Source organism: Chlorocebus sabaeus, chromosome 10 (genome assembly GCF_047675955.1).
Source record: "Chlorocebus sabaeus isolate Y175 chromosome 10, mChlSab1.0.hap1, whole genome shotgun sequence".
Lineage (NCBI taxonomy): Eukaryota > Metazoa > Chordata > Mammalia > Primates > Cercopithecidae > Chlorocebus > Chlorocebus sabaeus.
The window spans coordinates 66,091,277-66,097,531 of NC_132913.1; positions in this window are offsets into that span (position 1 = coordinate 66,091,277).

Consider the following 6,255-nt stretch of genomic DNA (forward strand, 5'->3'; position numbering starts at 1 on the left):
AAATACTGGGCAGATTTGGGGAGTTTGCTGATGCAGTAAGATCTCAATTTACCACCCTAACAGTGGGAAGGAGCCACATAGATAATCCCAAACAGCTGATAATTCAAATGTAATGCACTTAATTTGGAACGCATGGCATGATTCTCTCTTTGAGCACAATATTCAATGAAATTCAGTAAATATTTATTAAACATATACTCAGTGCTGAACACTGGGATAAATTATTATGATTTTGGATTCTGTCATTATTTGTTGATTTGACAAATATCTACTAAGTGGTGACTTTGTGCTGGGCATTGTACTAGTGATGGCTAGGCAGAGCTGACCAAGAAAAGACAGTTACAATAATTGTGCTCTTAGAGATTGTGGTCTACATAAACTCCTAATGAATGCTCATTAATCTGTGACTGAGACCAAGTCTAGGATATATGTAAAACTCAGGCAGTAACTCCAACTACATAGTCAGATTTTGTTTACCTTATATAGGACCATTTACAAAGGAAGGACTTACTGGGAGTTATTTAAGAAATGGGTACAGTTTTTAAGGCTGATGCCAGGATACTAGAAGAGAGTAAAACTAATGTATCTTATGACTGGTTAAATTTTTTTGTGTGTTCTTTTATTGTATTAAACACAGTTTAGGCACAGAGATTATAGCAATGCACACAACACACAAAAATACATGCCCTCTAAGAGTTTACATTTTCGTTAGCACAGTAATATTAAGTGATATAATATCTGTAAATTCCTTTCCACTCATAAAACATATCAAAACTGAGATATAGGCTCATCATGGAGCTATTTTTAAACAAGGAAGTAGAAAAGCAAATTCAAGAAGTGCACAGGGAAAAGCCTGCTGACGAAAACAACTTATTCTAATGGAAGACAGTCTGTGTTCTTGGAGTTATAGAGGCAGAAAAAGCTACACTGGGAACGTGGGAGGCAAGAAATTGTTGCTTACAATTTAAAAGAAGACTTATTGTCCCATTTTTTTCTACATCCAGCTATAATTTCTTTAGAAGCAAGATCAAATTAGATTTCCACAACTATTTACAAGTGTATGAATAGTCACAGATGCATTTAACACCACATCGAATACAAAAAGATTATTTCAGACATGTAAGATATTTTTACCAAAGTAAGAAAGGTAAAAAAAAAAAAAATAAAGTCTTGAATGTCTCAGTAGCACTGCTGTTAGGGGCACTCGGAATTTCACTCCTACTCTGCCTGGGTTTAGGCAACTCACTTGAATCTCTGTCTCAGATTTGTCAGGTCAATTTGGTGATTATGGTCTTGATTTCAAAGAGTTATTAGGAAGATTAAATAACAGAATGATCGTGGCAGTGTCCAGGACCATGAGAATCCGACACATGGTAGGCATTTTGTTCGTTTGCTGCTGCCAAGCATGACACTAAGAAAATAATTTCTGTGCTTCGTTGTATTGATTTGCTAAATTATCTCTGACTACCTGATAAAATACACAAGATAGTATTTTCTAAGAAATCTTTGAGAAGTCCAAAAGTGAGCTCATGGAATAAAGCACATCTCATGTCCTTCCCTGAAGGCCCTCAGAAGGTGACATGACATTTATATGTGGATTAAAGCAAAGCCCAAGAAATACTGCAATCTTAAAAAAGAAATAAGTTGGGCTTCTGAAAGCCTGTGGCAGGTAACTATAATCCTGATTAGATCCAACCACCAGCACATGCTCATTGGAGGCGATACTGCTGTCAAACATCAAGCTTTACACATGCTGAAGGGAGGCAGCCAGCCTCATTTTTTCCAGTAACCACTGCAGGCACGGCATCTGGGGACAGGGATTAAGGGCTCTTTCAGGGTCAAAAACATATTTGGGAGCTGAAAAATAAGTTTTGCTTTGAAAACAAAAAGAAATCTGCAACAAGGAAAATAATGGATGTTTATCAAATACCTACAAAAGAAGATATGTCAACTAGTCAACTGCACTTGAGATTGGTATATTTCAATGCATCTGATAAGCTCAGGGATGGATTTTCCAAAACTAAAACAATCTCTGTGGGACAAAAATCTAAAATTGGCCCTAAAAGAAGCTCTACAGTCTCAAAAAACAAAGGTAATCTTTGAAAGATTAAAGGCTCCTTGATCCTTAAATTATGGTTCTTTTTTATGTTCCTATGGAATTCTTTAGTTTTTATGTGTCTGTTAAAGAGATTTAGGCCTTTTTACCTTTGTGTTTTACCCCATCTATTTCAAATTCCCAGATAAATTCCTCTTTCCCCCATTTCCTCACCTAATCATAATAGAATATTTTTTGAGCAAGCCCTTACTGTATCAGCAAAGTGTGGGGTGCTATCATATTCTCTGTTGCCCCAGCCCATCCCATTTGCTACCTACCCTGCTCCAAGCTACTCTGTGCCTCTGGGAGGCTGACTCCTAGGGGAGTCCTCCTTGGCCCTTTGGCTTCTCATATGGTTCAGCCAATGGGAAGTGCTTTAAGGAGAGAATTTGGAGTATTCATTCCCCCCGCTTCCTCTTTGCCTGGCCATGGTTTGAACATGCCTTCCTCTACTTGTGACCATGCCTTCCTCTACTTGTGGCCATGCTCTTGTGACCCCTCTCCTCCAGATTCTTTCTTTGGTTCCAGGAACTGCTCCTTTCCCCAGTGTTTTTAGTTAGGGCTTTGGACTGTTGCTATCTCCAGGATTCTTCGGCAGCCCCCATTAGTTTTCATTACCCTGCTACGCCTTGTAATAATCCCTTCACTAAACTCTCTTCAGTTATTCTTTTGAGGTGCATGTGCTTCCTGCCCTGACTGCGACCTGGCTTACTCACATAAAGACAACATTAACAACTTCTCTCTTTTTCTTAAGCTAAACTAAGTCAAACATTTACCTTCATTGCTAAGTTATAGTTTCCATTTCCAATTGACTTCTTCCTTACCCAGCTTCTTCCCTACAGGCAGCACGTATTTTTAACATCATGTTCAGACTTCTGTTCATTTCTTCCTCCTTCTCTCTGTTGTTCTCTCCCTCTTTTCTTTCCTTCTCAAGTGTTTTTTGAGTATGTTCCATGTACCAAGAACTATAAAAGATACAGATGATGTAAGGCCCTTTGCTGAGATATTAGTTAGAAAGACAAGAGAGTTATGTAACAATGCAAGGACAGACAATAAAAGGTTAAGGGCCAGAATGATAAGAAACACTAAGTGCTCAGAAATTCAGAGATGCAAGAGAACAGTGCAGAGTGAAACAAAGGCACAACTCCTCATGGAGAGGATCACTTAGGTTGGGTGTTTTTATTTCATTTTACAAAAGAATTGAAGCATTTCAGTAAAAAGCACATAAAATATGATAAAAGAGAAATGGAAATAAAAAAATGCCTTTGAGAGAAAATAGAAACAGAGTAGAAAACTAAAGCCATGCCAAATAACAACATAAGTTCACAATCCACAAAGGTCACTATATTTGCTGTAGTTGATCTTTAGGTTGGTGATGAGCTTCTTTAAAAAGTTAAAGAAAAAAGAAAGTTATAATTCAAAATGTAGAGTAGAAAGCATACCAATTCCTGGGGCACATGCAATTTTCTAATGCTAAATTTGTAAAATGTATAATGTACAGCTTTATAGAGTAGGCACTAAGGAGGTACCTAGCAAAAAGTCCTTAACAATGTACCTGTAGTAGATATAGTGACTTAATTTGATATGTTGGTATTTTCAGTGCAAGTTTTAAACAAAAGTTCAGGGCATACCAAAACGCAATTCACTGAATGCAACTGAATGAAAGGCTAAGGAAATATAACCCAAGTTTAAAAAATTAAGAATAGGAGTGAGGCTCTAACCTGATCCATGGTAGGATTTAGATCCAAATGATCAAAATTGAAACCAAAATATGACTGCAATCCTGGTGTTCTGTGTGCTTAATTGTGAAGTGATTGACATTATCTTTAAGGGTTTTTACTGAAATTCACATTTCCTGGTATAATGTAAAGGTTTCCACATTTTCTCGCTGTCCTTAATGACAACAATCACGACTTTATGCTTACCAAGTAGTTTATATTTTCGAAAGTAAATTCAGTTCTCATTTGATAATTACATTCTTGGATTGTAGAACATTGGTGTTAGGATGGTCCTTAGAGAAACTGAAAGGATTGTCCTTTGCTAATGTCTAAAAAGAGCAGGCAGACATCCTGTGGAAGGTCAAAGTGAAGTACAAGTATGTCCCCCTGAATGCTGGAACATGCTGCTACATGCGAAGGTTGAAGGCACCAGCTACACATTATTTTTGATGAGGTCATGGTATAAAAGACCTTTGAAGAGGAAGCCTTGTCATGTATTCATGTCGGAACCAGTGTAGCCACGTTGACTCCCTCATGCCTCTGTTTCTAAGATTTTCACCTGAAGACTTTAGTGGATAATATGAGTATGAGCAGAAATTACCATTAAAAAAAGAAATTCAGTGGATGAATCGGTTTAAGTATTTCATTTTTAAGTTTCCTAGGGTGAGAACTCTGTGCATACCAATGAAATAAATCCAGTAGGGTGCAAGTTTTTACATAATAGATCTTTGGCAGTGAAAAGATCTAACCTGTAGGTTTGACACATTGTGGATAACACTATAGAGTCATAGCATTTAGTTTTGAGGAAGTGTGAATTTGAATTACATGTATTATATATGATATGGTTTGGCTCTGTGTCCCAACCCAAATCTCTTATTGTAGCTCCCATAATTCCCACATGTTGTGGGAGGGTCCTGGTGGGAGATGATTGAATCATGGAGGTGGGTCTTTCCTGCGCTGTTCTTGTGGTAATGAATAAGTCTCACGAGATCTAATGGTTTTAAAAACAGGAGTTTCCCTGCACAAGCTCTCTCTCTCTCTGCCTGCTGCCATCCATGTAAGATGTGACTTTCTCCTCCCTGTCTTCCACCATGATTGTGAGGACTCTCTAGCCATGTGGAACTGTAAGTCCATTAAATCTCTTTCTTTTGTAAATTGCCCAGTCTTGAGTATGTCTTTATTAGCATCACGAAAATGAACAAATACAGTACATCGGTACCAGAAGTGCGGTACTGCTCAAAAGTTACCCAAAGATGTGGAAAAGACTTTGGAACTTGGTAATAGGCAGAGGTTGGAACAGTTTGGAGTACTCAAAAGAAGACATGAAAATGTGGGAAAGTTTGGAACGCCCTAGAGACTTGTTGAAAGGCTTTGACCAAAATGCTAATAATGATAAGAACAATGAAATCCAGACTGAGGAGGTCTTAGATGGAGATGAAGAACTTGTTGGGAACTGCAACAAAGGTGACTCTTTTTATGTTTTAGCAAAGAGACTGGTGGCATTTTGCTTCTGTCCTAGAGAATTGTGGAACTTTGAACTTAAGGGAGATGATTTAGGGTATTTGGCAGAAGAAATTTCTAAGCAGCAAAGCATTCAAGAGGTGACTTGGGTGCTGTTAAGACCATTCAGTTTTAAAAGGGAAACAGAGCATAGAAGTTCAGAAAATTTACAGCCTGAAGATGGGATAGAAAAGAAAACCCATTTTCTGAGGAGAAATTTAAGCTGACTGCAGAAATTTGCATAAGTAATGAGGAGCCAAATGTTAATCACCAAGACAATGGGGGAAAATATCACCAGGGTATGTCAGAGACCTTTGTGGCAGTCCCTCCCATTCAGGCCCAGAGGCCTAGGAGGAAAAAGTGGTTTTATGGGCCAGGCCCAAGGTTCCTCCCTCTGCTGTGTACAGTCTAGGGACTTGGTGCCCTGTGTCCCAGTGCTCCAGCCATGTCTAAAAGGGGCCAAGGTACAGCTCATGCTGTGGTTTCAGAGGGTACAAGCCCCCAGGTATTGGCAGCTTCCACATGGTGCTGAAACTGCGGGTGCACAGAAGTCAAGAATTGAGGTTTGGGAACCTCCACCTAGATTTCAGGGGGTATATGGGAATGCCTGGATGTCCAGGCAGAAGTTTGCTGCAGGGGTGGAGCCCTCATGGAGAACCTCTGCTAAAGCAGTGCTGAAGAGAAATGTGGGGTTGGAGTCCCCACACTCAGTCCCTACTAGGGCACTTCCTAGTGAAGCTGTGAGAAGAGAGTCACCATCCTCCAGACCCCAGAATGGTAGATCCACTAACAGCTTGCACTGTGTGCCTGGAAAAGCTGTAGATACTCAATATCAGCCTGTGAAGACAGCCAGGAGGGAGGCTGTATCTTGCAAAGCTACAGGGGCAGAGCTACTCAAGACCATGGGAACCCATCTCTTGCATCAGTGTGACCCAGATGTGA